At 39.7% G+C, this 18,086-nt stretch overlaps 1 pseudogene; it reads right to left on the reverse strand.

Moving 5' to 3' along the window:
• Positions 1–14,852: 14,852 nt before the first annotated feature.
• LOC148777768 (olfactory receptor 5W2-like) lies at positions 14,853–15,769 on the reverse strand (annotated as a pseudogene).
• Between the last annotated feature and the right edge of the window lie 2,317 nt (positions 15,770–18,086).

The raw sequence follows: 18,086 nt of genomic DNA on the forward strand, positions 1-18,086 counted from the left end.
CTTGATTCCAGCTTGTGATTCATCCAATCCAGCATTTCGCATGATGTACACTGTATGTAAGTTAAATAAGCAGGGTGACAATATACAACCTTGGCAAACTCCTTTCTCAACTTGAAACCCGTCTATTGTTCCATATCCTGTTCTGACTGTTGCTTCCTGACCTGCATACAAGTTTCTCAGGAGACAGGAAATTTGGTCTGGTATTCCAATCTCTTTAAGAATTTTCCACAGTTTGTTGTGATCCACAGGGTCAAAGAGTTTCTCATACTCAATGAAACAGAAGTAGGTGTTTTTCTGGAATACTCTTGCTTTTTCTATGATCCAACAAATGTTGGCAATTTGACCTCTAGTTTCTCTGCCTTTCCTAAACTCAGCTTGTACATCTGGAATTTCTCGGTTCATGTACTGCTGAAGCCTAACTTGAAGGATTTTGAGCAAAACCTTAAAAGCATGTGAAATGAGCACAATCGTACAGTAGTTTGAACATTCATGTGGCTTCCCTGGTGGCTCAGACAGTAAAGAATCCACCTGCAATGCAGGAGACTTGAGTTTGATCCCTGTATTGGTAAGATCTACTGGAGAAGGGCATGGCTACCCACTCCAATATTCTTGCCTGTAGAATTTCATGGACAGAAGAGCCTGGCAAGCTACAGTCCATGGGGTTGCAAAGAGTAGGAAACAAGTGAAAGACTAACACTTTTACTTTGAACATTCTCTGCCATTGCCCTTATTTGAGGTTGGAAAGAAAACTGACCTTTTTCTTTCCTGTGGCCACTACTGAATTTTCCAAACTTGCTGACATATTAAGTGCAGCACTTTAATGCATAATCATTTAGGATTTTAGCATCCACCATAGTGACAGCATTTTACCTTGCTCAGCTCTTTGAAAATTCCATTTCCAAATACAGCCGCATCCTGGGGTCCTGTGGGCTAGAGGTTCAGCATGTGAATTTTGGGGGATACGAATGAGCCTATACTGTCCTGCTTAGGAATGAGCTAGCACGTGCCTCAGCCCCTCATTCCCTCAAGTCCCATAGGAGTGATGTAATGGCCGAGGGAGAGGCCACTTTTGCAGTGCTTGTGTCCCAGCTGGCGAACCCTTCTCTGCTCTCTTTGATCAGGCAGCAGAAGTCCCAGCCCCGTTCTAGGGTTTTGTGCTGCGTCCTGCTGAGGTGCTCAGTGTTCGGGAACCCAGGAGCCAGCAGCCTCATGAGGACAGGACAAGACACTCCAACCAAAGGGAGAAAACCTATGGGGATTACAGGTGGGAGAGAGTCATGGTCTGGTTTATGTCTCAGAACACATTGAGACGGGGTGTGAGATGCACCATGGGGGCAGGGAGTTTTGAAGGTCCTGATGGAGGGATCAGGCTTGGGCCAGGGCTGTGGCTGTAGAGGGGAATTACTGGCCAAAGGCTCTGGGGGATGAGCTGACAATCGCTGGAGCAGAAGGGAAGTGGGAGGCCCTGGGTGTCTGGGCTCAGCTGCCAGGGAAGGTGGGGCTGCTTCTGGGTATGGGTGTTGCAGTGAATAGAAAAAAATAAAAAGCGAGGAATGAGTGTTCTGTTTTGTTTTTTCTTTCCTTTTTCTGAAAACAAAGAAGATGAACAGTGAGCAGGCCTGAACATTCCTAGTATTTTTGCTTTGTTGTTGTTCGGTCACTCAGTGGTGTCAGACTCTGTGACCCCACGGATTGCAGCACTCCAGGTTTCCCTGGTCTTCACTGTCTACTGGAGTTTGCGCAAACTCATGTACATTGAGTCAGTGATGCCATCCTGACTTGGGCCAGATGTATATATTTTCTGACCAATCAGTTTAAATGTTGCAATGTCCAGTTTGTCATTTTTATGGGTTTCTCTGGTCCTCCAGTTTCTCAGTTTTCCCAGACATTGCAACACCATCCCTCAACCATTTCTAAAGACCTCAGACCATTATTTAGGGGTTAGATGTATGTTTAGGAGCTAATTTTCTACCTGGAGTTTTTCTCCTTGATAAAGTGAACAGCAGGTAATGATTGTCTAGTCCTGGGTCTGAATGTTTTATGACCCTCCAGACTAGGGAGGCATTCCTCTGAATGTCTCGAAACTGGAACAAATGCAGCTTTAGACTAGTGGAGCCAAAAGCGTTTATGTGAGAGAATTAAAATTGAAATTAGTAAGATAACTGAGGCTCTGACTTCTACACTGACTGCCTAGCAAGTTCTACCTCACTAGGACAGGTTACGGGTAACTTGGACCCTCACAGTCCTTTATCTGCCTGGGGGAGAATGTCTTAAAAGCTGTACATGGGAGATCATGGAGGAATGAGTGTTTGTAGCAGGTGTGGGTGGAAAGATGGCCCTGTACCTATGGCAGCAGGGCCTTCCCAGTGTAAAGATCTGTGTGGTTCCCTAGGCCAGTCAACTCCCCACATCATCCTCCCAGGAAGCAGAGATCCACGACTGTAAGGGCAGAGGCCCTCCCCCTTGTTCATCTGTAACTTCCTGCTCCCACAGTGAGGAACCTGGTGCCCACCACTTGCCATTGATCCATTTATTGTTCCTTTCCAGATGACATGTGTTAGCTACTGAACCTTGGGAAGAACTCCACAAAATAAAGCGCATAGTTTATATGTGATCCATATAATCTACAGAGTCTGTTTGTTGCAGGGAGAAAGCCAATTCTGACTCCATGTTGGAAACTGCTTCTTTCACTTGTTCTTTGTTGTTTCTGTTTTTATAATCATACTTAACAGTATGGACACTGCCCTTCTGCTTGACTGTAAACAAAAGCACCTTTGTTCAGGTCATAGAGAGATAATTCATCCCTACTCATTCAGCAGTGGCCACAGGGCTGGAAGAGGTGAGTTTGCTCTTCAATCCCAAAGAAAAACAAGGCCAAAAAATGTTCAAACTATCACACAATTACACTGATTTCACAAACTAGCAAAGTAAGGCTCTAAATTCTCCAAGCCAGGCTTCAACAGTACATGAACTGAGAAATTCCAGATGTCCAAGCTGGATTTAGAAAAGGCAGAGGAACCAGAGATCAAATTGCCAACTTCTGCTGAATCATAGAAAAAACAAGAGACCTCCAGAAATACATCTGCTTCATTGACCACGCTAAAGTTGCTAAGTGTGTGGATAACAACAAACTGGAAAATTCTTGAAGAGATGGGAATACAAGACCACCTTACCTGCCTCCTGAGAAACCTGTATGCAAGTCAAGAAGCAACAGTTAGAACCAGACATGGAACAATAGACTGGCTCCAAATTGAGAAAAAAGTACCTCAAGGCTGTATATCGTCACCCCGCTTATGTAACTTAATATGCAGAAAACATCATGCAAGATGCCAGGCTAGATGAAGCACAAAGTGAAATCAAGACTGCTGGGAGAAATGTCAATAACCTCAGATATGCGGATGACACCAACCTTATGGCAGAAAGCAAAGAAGAACTAAAGAGCCTCTTGATGGAGGTGAAAGAGGAGAGTGAAAAAGCTGGCCTAAAGCTCAACATTCAAAAAACTAAGATAATGGCATCTGGTACCATCACTTCATGGCAAATAGATGGGGAAACAATAGAGACAGTGACAGACTTAACTTTCTTGGGCTCCAAAATCACTGTGGTAGGTGAGTGGAAACATGACATTAAAAAAATGATTGCTCCTTGGAAGAAAAGCTATGACTAACCTAGGGAACATATTAAAAAGCACAGATATTACTTTGCAGACAAATGTCCATCAAGCCAAAGCCATGGTTTTTCCAAAAGTGAAGTATGGATGTGAGAGTTTGACCATAAAGAAAATTGAGCACCAAAGAATTGATGCTTTTGAACTGTGGTGTTGGAGAAGACTCTTGAGAGTCCCTTGGACTGCAAGGAGATCAAACCAGTCAGTCCTAAAGGAAGTCAACCCTGAATATCCATTGGAAGGCCTGATGATGAAGCTGAAGCTCCAATACTTTGGCCACCTGATGTGAATAACTGACTCATTAGAAAAGACCCTGATGTTGGGGAAAATAGAAGGCAGAAGAAGGGGACAACAGAGGACAAGATGGTTGGATGGCATCACCGATTCAATGGATATAAGTTTGAGAAAGCTCTGGAAAATAGTGATGGACAGGGAAGCCTAGTGTGCTGCAGTCCATGGGATCAAAAAGAGTTGGACATGACTGAGTGGCTGAACAATAAACATGTCAGATATGATTTATCTTTGTCTTTCCATTGATTCATGGCTCATTCCTTTCTATTGCTGAATAGTATCCTATTGTTGTGTATGGGAGGAAAAACAATTTTTCCTCTACACTTGTAGGTTATTAGTCAAGACTTCTCCTGTAAAAAAAAAAAAAAGAAAGAAAGAAAGAAAAACAAACAAACAAAAAAAGATTATCAGGAGATAAAACAGTTTAATAACATATATACCGCCTATATATAGAAAAGTTACCCAGGAAAACTGAATCACTCCCTGAAGTGTCCAAAGCCATCACCTTAAATACCATTTTAGGGAAAACAAAAGAAAGACCTTGGGGAATGGGGGAAGTCAGTTTTGGCAGTTCATCATGCAAAACACAGAAAAGAAGTATATGATTGTTTGCAGATTGAAATCAGAACTCCTCCACCATCAAATCTCTATGTGAGATTTAATCATCTTTCTGTTTCTGTGCAAAGAAGGACAGCCCTTAAATATGAAGATTTCTCTATTGTAAAAGTACATCACAAAAGGACAATCTCTGCTCAGTTTTCTGAGCAGAAATTCTGAGATTCTTTTTCCTTTTTAGTGAAATAATCCTCGACTGAAATAATCCTTATATCAGAGAGGCATATTTTGGGGTAGCATATTCTACTTGCCTTGACATGGATGTAACCCATTTTGCTTATACGTTCATCTTTTGAAGGATATACTGATTTCCTCAAGCTTTTAGCTATTATGGATAGTGTTGATGTGCATAATTGCATCTCTGCTTGAATTTGAAGTTAGATTTTCAAAGCAGTTGACTAAATACAGAAAGCATGATTGTTGGACCCCAAGGTGAGACTTTTTAGCTTTGAAAAAACTGCCCAACTGTCTTACACAGTGGCTGCACATGCATCCTCTGAGCAGTGAGGGAACGTTCCTGTTGTTCTTCACCCTCTAGCGGTTGATATTGTCATATGTATGGAGTTTAGCAGTCCAAATCGGTGTGGTGTGATATCTCATGACTTTAATCTGTAATTCCCTAGTAGTATGATATTTTGTATAATTTTTGTGTGATAATTGTAAGGCGAGTGTAGAGAAAAAGAAGCATGCTGGGAAGTCTGGCAAGAAAAGGGAAATTTATTAGAAGGAAAAGAGAGGGTGACTGGCTCTTAAGGAGAACCAGCATCCTCTTTTTCTGACAGGGTCCTTCTTATACCCCATCAATGAAAAATTCTCTGAAGTGATGGTCACGTAAGTCAGAGGTCTGGAAGCTGGTGGTCTCACACCTTTGAGAAGATAGGCACCAGTAAGTAAACAGCGTGCCGTTTGGGCAGTTTGGTCAGCCTAACAGATCACTGTGATTTTATTCTTTGTTTGCGAAGTCGACATAATGAGCCATCTTATCAAGGAGACCCCATGTGGGCCCTATCATTCCAGCCTTTTTGATTTAGGATAAGGGCTGAAGGTCAGTCTTCTGTAACTGCTTCTTGCGGGACAGGGGCATCATGGGGGTAAGATGAGAAAAGGCTGAAATGTGGGCCGAGGGGATTTGTGTGGGGTCAAAGTTTTTGATAATCTGAGTGAGTTAGAAGTAGCTCATGGGTAGTTCAGTTGGTAAAGGCTTGTAAGCTGTCCTGAAGATATTTTGAAAAAAGATGCATTAAACATGGACTGAAAGTTAGAAATGGGGAGTGCCGATCCTCTGGGAGACGAGATGGATAAGCAGATCCAACAGGGTTTGGCCACGTACTGGCCAGGGTCGGGTTTGAGGTATTGAATAAACAACAGGTCAGATTTCCAGTTCTGAACAGGTCGGCAAGTTTGGGGACAGGGTATTAGTGTGAAGTTTGGACTGTAAAAGAAGAGAAAGAGTAAAATCGTGATGTGATGTCTCATGTCTAAGAGGAGAAAATGATAAAAATAAGAATCCAGATGTAGAAATAAATTTGGGACTCCTTGATAAGATGGCTCATTATGTCGACTTCACAAACAAAGAATAAAATCACAGTGATCCGTGAGACTGACCAAACTGCCCAAACAGCATGCTGTTTTCTCACTGGTGCCTATCTTCTCAAAGGTGTGAGACCACCAGCTTCCAGACCTCTGACTTACGTGACCATCACTTCAGAGAATTTTTCATTGGTGGGGTATAAGAAGGACCCTGTCAGAAAAGGAGGAAGGAAGAGGAGGAAGTGGCATGTCACTCCAGTATTCTTGCCTAGAGAATTCCATGGGTAGAGGAGCCTGGCAGGCTCCACGGGGGCACTAAGAGTCAAACACGACTGAGCAACTAAACACACACACACATTTCAGGGGCAAGGTTTAAGGGATCAAGATACAGGAACTTGACTGTAGTATTAGTCCACTAACTAGGTGCACAGTGGTAAAGAATATGCCTGTCGATGTAGGAGACACAAGAGACACAGGTTCAACCCCTAGGAGAGGTTGGAGGAGAAAATGGCAACCTACTCCAGTATTCTTACCAGGAAAGGTTCAAGAATAGATGAGCCTGGCAGGATATAGTTCATGGTGCCAAAAGAGTCAGACACAACTGAGTGACTGAGTCAGTTCAGTTCAGTTCAGTTCAGTCGCTCATTCGTGTCCCACTTTTTGCGACCCATGAGTCACAGCATGCCAGGCCTCCCTGTCCATCACCAACTCCCGGAGTTCATTCAAAATCATGTCCATCGAGTCGATGATGTAATCCAGCCATCTTATTCTCTGTCGTTTCCTTCTCCTCCTGCCCCCAATCCTTCCCAGCATCAGAGTCTTTTCCAGTGAGTCAATGCGTCGCATGAGGTGGCCGAAGTATTGGAGTTTCAGCTTTAGCATCAGTCCTTCCAATGAACACCCAGGATTGATCTCCTTTAGAATGGACTGGTTGGATCTCCTTGCAGTCCAAGAGACTCTCAAGAGTCTTCTCCAGCACCACAGTTCAAAAGCATCAATTCTTCAGCAATCAGCCTTCTTCACAGTCCAACTCTCACATCCATACATGACCACGGGAAAAACCATAGCCTTGACTAGATGGATCTTTGTTGGCAAACTAATGTCTCTGCTTTTTAATATACTGTCTAGGTTGGTCATAACTTTCCTTTCAAGGAGTAAGCGTCTTTTAATTTCATGGCTGCAATCAGCATCCGAAGTGATTTTGGAGCCCAAAAAAATAAAGTCTGACACTTTTTCCACTGTTTCCCCATCTATTTCCCATGAAGTGATGGGACCAGATGCCATGTTCTTTGTTTTCTGAAAATTGAGCTTCAAGCCAACCTTTTCACTTTCCTCTTTCACTTGACTGAGTACACAAACACAATTTAGCCTACTACACACTGTCATTGATAACACTGTAGTTGTACGATGACATTTTAAAATCAGTCATTGGTGGGTATATGAAACAGAACTGACATAAGAAGGGGAGTGTAGTGATGAGACTGAAACAGACAGGCTAAAGCACACCAAAGTCTTTAGTGTAGATTCCTTATTTTGCAAAATCTAAAGATAGAAGAGTTAGTATACATTCTTGCGTATTTTTTTATTTTAGTTATTGATTCCTAAAATAATTTTCCCATAATTTGTTATTCAACCATGCAAATTCTGGGAAAACAGAATCAGTCAGTCAATTCTATTGTTGGCCTTCCATTTAATTTGCTTATTTTTTCTCTTTTTTATACCACAAAGTAGATCTAATATAATGGGCCAATTTTAGATGAAATCAGGCTTTAAATACTGTAATAAATTTACATCATATAGATGAAAGTTGGTTATACATGGCAATATATTGACATTCCACTTTGCTTGGAATTTAATATAATTTAATAGTAATGGGTTGGAAGAAGCACAAGCTGGAATCAAGATTGCTGGGAGAAATATCAATAACCTCAGATATACAGATGACACCACCCTTATGGCAGAAAGTGAAGAGGAACACAAAAGCCTCTTGATGAAAGTGAAAGAGGAGAGTGAAAAGGTTGGCTTGAAGCTCAACATTCAGAAAACGAAGATCATGGCATCTGGTCCCATCACTTCATGGGAAATAGATGGGGAAACAGTGGAAAAAGTGTCAGATTTTATTTTGGGGGGCTCCAAAATCACTGGAGATGCTAACTGAAGCCAGGAAATTAAAAGCCGCTTACTCCTTGGAAGGAAAGTTATGACCAACCTAGACAGTATATTAAAAAGCAGAGTCATTACTTTGCCAAATAAGGTCCGTCTAGTCAAGGCTATGGTTTTTCCCGTGGTCATGTATGGATGTGAGAGTTGGACTGTGAAGAAGGCCGATCGCCGAAGAATTGATGCTTTTGAACTGTGGTGCTGGAGAAGACTCTTGAGAGTCTCTTGGACTGCAAGGAGATCCAACCAGTCCATTCTAAGGGAGATCAATCCTGGGTGTTCATTGGAAGGACTGATGCTAAAGCTGAAACTCCAATACTTTGGCCACCTCATGCAACAAGTTGACTCACTGGAAAAGAGTCTGATGGTAGGAGGGATTGGGGGTGGGAGGAGACGGGGATGAAAGAGAATGAGATGGCTGGATGGCATCACTGACGCGATGGACATGAGTTTGAGTGAACTCCGGGAGTTGGTGATGGACAAGGAGGCCTGGCGTGCTGTGTTTCATGGGGTCGCAACGAGTCGGACACGAGTGAGCGACTGAACTGAACTGAACTGAACTGAATAATGTTTTTCTGTGATATTTCTGCTCATAAGCAGCAATTCCAAAAGCATTTGCATGAATCAATGAAATACATTAGAGATAGACTTTTGAAGTTTTACATCTAAAACAAGAATTTTCTGTAGGTTTTTATTCACCATGCAATCTTTGCCTAGAATTTCGTAATGTCTAACAAAGGCCTCCCTGAGTAACAGAGGCTTTTCTTAGACTTTACTTATATCTAGACTGTTTTCACATAAGGATATTTTATAGGGCAATTTGAAAACCTAAAACATCAGTGGCTTTTAGCTTTATAATTTTAATAGATAATTAAGAATGTCTTTCAGTCTTGTAAGGCTTTTCAAATATATGACCACATCCACACTTCCTAAACAAAAAGATTTAGCTCAAGCCTTCAAGAAACAAAAACAAAAACAGATGAAATAGTCAAATATCAAGAGCTTATAGCTCTTTGTACCTGTATGTGTGTGTGCTTAGTCATGTCCTACAGTTTATGAACCCATGAACTGTAGTCTGCCAGAATCCTCTCTGCATGGAATTTTCCAGGTAAGAATACTGGAGTAGGTTGCTATTTCCTCCTCCAGGGAATCTTCCAACCCAGGTATTGAACTTGTCATGTATGGATGTGAGAGTTGGACTATAAAGAAAGCTGAGCACCAAAGAATTGATGCTTTTGAGCTGTGATGTTGGAGAAGACTCTTGAGAGTCCCTTGCACTGCAAGGAGATCCAACCAGTCCATCCTAAAGGTTATCAATCATTGGGAGGATTGATGCTGAAGTGAAGGTCCAATAGTTTGGCCACCCTGCAAAGAACTGACTCATTGGAAAAGACTGTGATGCTGGGAAAGATTAAAGGCAGGGGGAGAAGGGGACTATAGAGGATGAGATGGTTGGATGACATCACTCGATGGACATGAGTTTGAGCAAGCATTGGGAGTTGGTGATGGACAAGGAAGTCTGGTGTGCTGCAGTCCATGGAGTCCTAAAGAGTCAGACAGGATTGAGCAACTGAACCGAACTGAATTTTGGAATAGCGTTTATGTAGCAAAAGATTGGTCTTCCCTGGTGACACAGATGGTAAAGAAATCTCTGCAATGTGGGAGAGCTGGGTCTGATCTCTGGGTCTAAAAATCCCCTGTAGAAGGGAATGGGGAGCTTGGGGGGCTACAGTTATGGGTCACAAAGATTCAGACATGACTGAGGAACTTTCACTCACTCACAGCAAAAAATAAATATAATCAGAGAGAAGTATTTCAAAACCATACATATGACAAAGAACTTGTATCCACAATATATTAATAGCTTTCATCATTGGGGGAAAAAAAAGACTTCAAAAAGAAGATACATAAGCAAGGAGTTAATGCATGAGAGTTTGCTCAGAACCATTAGTTATTAAGGCAATGAGGGTAAAGCCACAACACAATAACATAACACAAATGTCAAATGGACTGAAATTCATATACTGAGCATAACAAATTCCCTAATTCATCAGAAATCTCATTTGGGAATTAGCAGGGACAGGCTTTCTTATCTCTTTGGGTGTTTTTCTTTGTTCTTTTCATTTGTTTGTTTTTTTTTACTTTTATCTTCTACAAATCCAGGAAATCATTTAGTTTAAATCCCTATAATTATTTCATATTTAATTTTGGAAATGTGATTAATTTTTCTGGGTTTTTTTTGGAAATGTGATTGTTAATGGCAACTTTTGATACCTTTCTATATGTCATTGTTATTCTTGGTTGTGAGGATCTCAACACTGAAATACCAATTGTATTCCTGTGGAGCTATCAGTGAGGCAAAGTTCAGTTCAGTTCATTTCAGTCTCTCAGTCATGTCCGACTCTTTGCAACCCCATGAATCACAGCACGCCAGGCCTCTCTGTCCATCACCAACTCCCGGAGTTCACTAAAACTCATGTCCATCGAGTCGGTGATGCCATCCAGCCATCTCATTCTCTGTCGTCCCCTTCTCCTCCTGCCCCAATCCTTCCCAGCATCAGAGTCTTTTCCAGTGAGTCAACTCTTCGCATGAGGTGGCCAAAGTATTGGAGTTTCAGCTTTAGCATCAGTCCTTCCAAAGAACACCCAGGATTGATCTCCTTTAGAATAGACTGGTTGGATCTCCTTGCAGGCCAAGGGACTCTCAAGAGTCTTCTCCAGCAAAGTTCAACCAAAACTAATTGCTAATGTTTTCCCAGGAAAATCAAGAAATTGATTCATTTATGTTTCAGAAGAATTCTACTATCATCCACTTCTCTGTTACATATATAGTGTATGTGAACTGTTCTTGGTCACCTAATTATGGTGGTGAGTCACTCAGTTGTGTCTGACTCTTTGCTACCCTGTAGACTCTATTTGCCAGGCTCATCTGTCCATGGGATTCTCCAGGCAAGAATAATGGAGTGGGTTGTCATTCCCTTCTCCAGGGGATCTTCCTGACTCAGGGATCAAACCTGGGTCTCCTGTATTACAGGAAAATTCTTTACTGTCTGAGCCACCAAGGAAGCTCTAACTATTTTTCCCTCAGGAATCCCTGTCTTCTGGGATGCAACTATTTGCTGCAACAACTATTTTGTTCAGCCAGAACCCAGCTTAGCTTTTTAACAGGGCGGCTCCTCAAACACATGTAGATTAACATCCTTTCAATATTCCCCCACCTAAAAATTTAACTGAGTGTGAGTAACTACATTGTTTTTACAAGCTGGGTAACCTAAGGGGGAAAAAAATCTTCCAATGGGATTTGTGTTTCATTAAAAATGGAGATCTTAAATAACTGTAAAACATCTCTTAAAGAGAAAGTGTATTCCGCACATTAAGCAAGTGAGAGAAAGGATATACCTTTAGAGTTTTCTTGGTGCTTCGCAGACACTAAAACAATTTTAGGCAGACACATACTACCCAGACACTCTTCTTCAAAATACTGTTGTCTGTTCTTCAAGCCTATTATGACATGGATTTCATTGTGTGGTATGGTACTGAAGCATTTTATAGCCCCAGGTGCTGTGAAAATGAAGGGAGAGCCAGTGGGTGGATAAAGACAGTGTTGTTCTACAAGCAAGGAGGCACTTTTAGTTAAATAGATTAATAATGTACTGAGATACTCTAGAACGTATGCACTATATCCATTACATAAACATAGAATAAATCCTTTACAAGAAACTTTTAGAATTAAAAATAAAAATTAATAGTTTCTACAATCTCATAGTGAAGTTATTGTGTTTATGGAATGCCATTTTAGATTATAATATACACATAGAAAATTTTAATCTAAATCAGTGCTATTTTTGGAATTCCATTTAATGGGCTTAAAATTCCCTTCTCTTTATATCATTTCCACTAGATCTGATAAAATGAGCCAATATTTACAATGCAATCTTTAGTTGCTGAAATAAATATATATCATAAGCATGAAGAATGATTAATTAATGTGTTCATTAACTCTTAATTAATGGCAATCCATCAACTCCCTATTTTGTTTGATTTTAATATATTCCAGTCAATGTTTTATGCCATGTTTCTCCCCATAAGCAACAATTCAAAAGACATTTGGCTGAACTGATAAAATATACCAGGAGTAGAAAATGTCAACCTTTTATATTATACAGTTATTCTAAGGTGTTTCCACCATGAGAACTCTTTTAAACATGCTATAGTGTTTCACAAATACCACTCTGAATAACAAAGGAATTTTGTAGGCTTTATATTTCCATTCTGAAATATTTTCACATATGGATATTTTACAATGACATCTAAAAAATTTAAGACTATCAGAGGTCTTTTAACCTTACACCTTTAATGGATAACTAAGTGTTCTTCAGTACTTTATGGTATTTCAAATATATGTTTGTATCCTCACTTTCTGTGCTTTAGTCTTCAGGAAACCAGATTCAAGGTATATGAAGCAACAAATATCAAGAATTTATAATTTCTTATATCTAGTGCAATTAATAAATATGTATGTCTTCATAAAAGTCTGTTAACTTTTTGTCCACAACCATTTCTGCACCTTCCCCAAACTGTTGTTATATGCATACAATAGTTATACTATATTGTGAAATATAGGGCTTCCCTGGGGGCTCAGCTGGTAAAGAATCCACCTGCATATTGTGATATATATCTTTATTTTTTAAGACACTTAGCAAGCTCTCAGTTAATTTTGTGTTTCTGAAATATAAGTAATAGCCAAAAAAGGTTGTCTAGTGTTTTTAGGTTAATATATATTTGCTTATTTTATGCTTCAGGCAACTTTCAGTGCTTTGGTTAACAAGGATGGAATGCTTTGTTCTTTACCAAAGAATGAGCACAAACAGTGTGATATAAAACAATGCTTTAGGTAAGTGGGTGTTTGTGAACCACAAAGAGACAAAAAAGGGGCACTTACGGCTGAAAGTGAGAGAGAAGGAAGGAAAGTCAACTTGGACGAAGTGCAGAAGAATTGATAGTTGATAACAAAAACACAATATTGCATCTTAACAAGTCTCTTTCTATACCTTCCATAGGGCTTTATAATCTAATCTTTAGACTTCTTTCCTTCTCATTTTTAAATGTAGCTACCTCAAATATAATTCATAGATACCACATATAGTTACAAGGTATACAATGTGATGAAGTGGTATATGTATACTTTGTGAAATGATTATCACAATAAGGTTAATTAATACATGCATAACCTCACATAGTTACCATTTTGAGTGTGTATATGGTGAGGACAGTTAAAATCTACTCTTTTAGCAAATTTCAGGTTTATAATCCAGTATTGTTAACTGGAGTCATCATGTAGATTAAATCCCCTAAACTTGTTCAATAAATAATAGAAAATTTGTGCACTGTGACCAACATCACCCTTTTCTCCTATCTTTCAGTCCTTAGCAACAACCAATCTACTCTCCACTTCTGTGAAATTTATTTATTTACTTTGGCTGCACCACAATGCTTACAAGGATCTTAGTTCGCTGACCAGGGATCAAACCCAGGCCTGGGCATTGAAAGCACCAAGTCCTATTCACTGGACTGCCAGGGAGATGCTCTGTTTTACCTTTTAGACTCTTATCTATATGTAAGATCATGCAGTACTTATCTTCCTCTCTATGGATTATTTCACTTAGTATGTTGCCTTCACGGTTCTTCTATGTTATAGCAAATATGACTTTTTCTAATAAACATGGGCTTGTATATTTCACAACCTGAATAACTGCCAAATCCTCTATGTACTATCCTTTCACTTCTCAAATTGAGTCTTATTTAGATTTGACTGAATATCTCTATTCAAAGATTATTTTATTTTGGACTATATTTAGATATTTTTGCTTTGGAATTATAGCTCTGTATGTATTATTTCATGATGAATTTGAGGTTATAATGAGATACTTGACCACTTAGTTAATATGTTATTTGTTTTAGCTTATTTTTAGTAGTATTTAAACTGCAGAATGCACTATAGTATATAAAGAATCTACATGCTCAAAGATCACTGAGTAAATGCACAATAAGTCTCAGCATAATTGAAACAATGTTTGAATAAAAACTAAACAAAAATTAGCATAATGGAAAAATCAGAAATGTTTTTCTTTTAAACTAAATGCCATGTACAAATTCTGGAAAGATAATTAAACATGACATGTGAGAGGAACAGTAATAGATTTAAGATTGAGATTAAGTGTAATACTACTTTAAGAAATTGAAAAATTATGTTTGTCATGTATTCTACCATATAATTTTAATAAACCATCTGTCACTTTATCTGTGTGGATGCATGTTTATTCACATACACCTAACATAAATATTTTGGAGAAGGCAATGGCACCCCACTCCAGTACTCTTGCCTGGAAACTCCCATGGATGGGGGAGCCCGGTAGCCTGCAGTCCATGGGGTCGCTAAAGAGTCAAGACACGACTGAGCGACTTCACTTTGACTTTTCACCTTCCTGCATTGGAGAAGGAAATGGCAATCCACTTCAGTGTTCTTGCCTGGAGAATCCCAGGGACGGGGGAGCGCCTGGTGGGCTGCTGTCTATGGGGTCGCACAGAGTCAGACACGACTGAAGCGACTTAGCAGCAGCAGCAGCAGCAGCAACATGGGAATCACAAGGGTGTAAAACAGTGAGGTTATTTTGTCTTGATCTGGAGAACAGGAAGAACTTGGTCTGAAATACATGAAGAGCGTAGTTCCCTGGAAAACTGACACAGCAGTTAGGTGGCAGGTGCAGGTAGAGAAAGCTTTGAACCTCCCCTCAGCTGAGTGTATCTTCAAGACTGATAGGATAATATAACAATAAGAGACAAGGACTCCTGAAATAGTATTCAGTTCAATGAAGCCAAAATTCGTGAATATCACTAACTCATTGACCTGTGTGTCTGAGCAAGATAGCAATAGGAGAGGAGGAACATCACAAAAAAAGTGGTTAATCTCATTTGACCCACAGAAGCATAAGTGGAATGCCAATGTTGTGTGTATCAGAGCATCTGCCATTCCCACCAGGTAAACCCTGGCCACAAGCAGGGGGAACACCCTGCTGGACATGCTGACCGCATAGAGCAAGGGGCTGCTGACAGCCTTGTACCGATCATAGTCCATCAAGGCCAGCAGGAGACACTCACAGTCTATGAATGTATACAGCACCAAGACTTGCAGAGCACAGCCACAGAAAGAGACTGACTTGTTCTTGGCAAATGGTCCACCAGCATCTTAGGGCCGATGGCTGTGGAATAGCAGAGGTCACGAAAGGAGAGGCGGCTGAGGAAAAGGTACATGGGTGTGTGCAGCTGGGGGTCCATCCTAAACAGGGTTATCATTCCAAGGTTTGCCAGAAGATTGATGAGATAAACAAGGAGAACCATGGTAAATAGGGTCACTTTTTTCACAATGTAATTAGTAATTCCCAAGAAAATGAATTCAGTCCCAGAGGAGCAATTCTCTCCTTCCATTCTTTTTAGATCTTGTATAAACTCTTGAGAAATTGATCAAAAAAATAAATGGCACATTCATGTGTAACGCTTCTGCTGCTGCTGCTAAGTCACTTCAGTCATGTCTGACTCTGTGCAACCCCATAGATGGCAGCCCACTAGGCTCCCCCGTCCCTGGGATTCTCCAGGCAAGAACACTGGAGTGGGTTGCCATTTCCTTCTCCAATGCATGAAAGTGAAAAGTGAAAGTGAAGTCGCTCAGTCATGTCCGACTCTTTGTGACCCCATGCACTGCAGCCCTCCAGGCTCCTCCGTCCAGGCCAGAGTACTGAAGTGGACTGCCATGCACTTCTATACATCTGTAAAAAATCATAAGGCAGAACATATTTTTTTCTTCTGCAATTGTGTTTTTATATTCAGAAAAAATGCAGTCATGCACACAAATTAAAGAGGCATAGCCCTCTATTCTTCAAGAATAAAATGAATTTGAGAAAAACACTTTTGAAAGATTGATGTAAATCTAGATGCCATCCACAAGGTTTGTCATTTTCTACCAGCTCTTTCCTGAGTCTTACTTTTTTTTTTTAACCTCAGGGAGTAGATCTGTAGTAACATAACTTTTTTCACCTCTTGAAAACCATATGGAAGAGACTCCAATGATAGAGAGGCTAGTCTCTAACACTTAGGATTAAGTATTTTCGATGCTTGAAAACATTCACTTGGGTAAATTTCTATTTCTAGCCATTAGATGAAGATTTTAGTGAGTAACCAAGCATAAAGTGCTTCAATTACACAGTTTTTTTCCCTGTTTTAATCAAAAAGTTAAGTCTTTTCTCTTACATTTCTTAAGATAGGATCTAGGAACTTACCTGAAATAAGCAGATTTTGGTTTGCTGAACAATAGGCAGATGGCTTTTCATTTAACCAGATTCATTGGGATTTAAATCCCTGTGCTACTGTCCTTTGGCTTTGATGTTATTCAAACATTTCCTTAACTACATTTCTGCTTCTGTATATCCCCACATGAGTTCAGGAACAAATTAGCAAAGGCTAAGTTTTTTTTGCTTCACTATTTTCGGCAAAATGATTCATGGTAGAATGAAAACTGCAAATTTTCTTTGTGGTGTGCTTCACAGTTAGCCTGAAACTATCTCCTTCTCTAGTCAAAGAGGAAACCTAATCAAAAATAAAAAATTTCTCTCTCCATCATTTCCAGCTCCTTTTGATTGGTCGTTTTGCTTCTGAAACACTATCCTTTACTGTCTCATTTTGGAATATTATTATACTTTGCATTACCTTTTTTATTAAATTATAAGGCATATAAAATAAAGTTCACTTCTTTAATGTATACTGTTCTTTAGCTTTTAGTGTATTTTCAAGACTGCTCAGTTATCACCTACTTCAGAATATTTTCATCACTCCAATAAGAAACAACAAGCTTATTAGCTGTCATTCCACTTTCTTCCCTCCCTGAGCCCTGGAAACCACTCCTTTCTGATATGGCATGGTTTCCTATTCTTGGCCTTGCATATAAACAGAATCATGTAGTATGTGTTTTTATTCTGTCAGGCTTCTTGAGTATACTGTTTTCAATGTTCATCTATATTCTTGAACATATAAGTTTGTTTCATTAATTGACACAATAGTAATTCATTTTCAGGCTATAACACATTTTATTGGTCCATTGTTCATTTAGATGATCGTTGGGTTATTTCTATTTAGCTATAAACATTCCTGCCAGTGCTATCTTTTAAGGCAGCCCTCATCACCAAATATCATCTTATTCCCATCCTCGAACCACATATCATCCAGGGATATTTCATTGATTTTTGTGACTCTCTCACATTCTCTAAATTGTGCACTTTTTTTTGAATTATGCTTATTTTGTTCATTTGAGAATGTCTCTACTACAATTAAGGCCTCAGAAATATGATCAATGCTTATTTTGCATTTCCTAAGCTCGCTGGTACAAGAAGATGAAAAGTAGGGCTTTCTAAACAATTATTATTAAGTATTTCTTGTTATCAGTGATATAAAATAAATAAAACATAACTGTTAGGGGAATTTTAATATAGATATGGCTCATATGTCCAAAGAAGACCTATTTAGAAAATTGCACAGGTATGATTACTTTTCTAAATCATCAGAGTTCCATTTTATTCCTAAACTACTGTGTTTCCTGGGAGCTCAGATGGTAAAGAATCTAAAATTTGGTCTCACAACTTGGTATCTCTGATGTGACTGGACTATTTCCCAGCATCCCAGAACTAGTTTTCCTTTCACAATGACCTGAATGACCAAAGGGTCAGTCACTCTCCTTCTATATGTGTGCTGCTTAAGAAGTGCTTCATAAAGGCAC

Source organism: Moschus berezovskii, chromosome 5 (assembly GCF_049115385.1).
Source record: "Moschus berezovskii isolate FMDL1 chromosome 5, NW_MosBer_1.0, whole genome shotgun sequence".
Lineage (NCBI taxonomy): Eukaryota > Metazoa > Chordata > Mammalia > Artiodactyla > Moschidae > Moschus > Moschus berezovskii.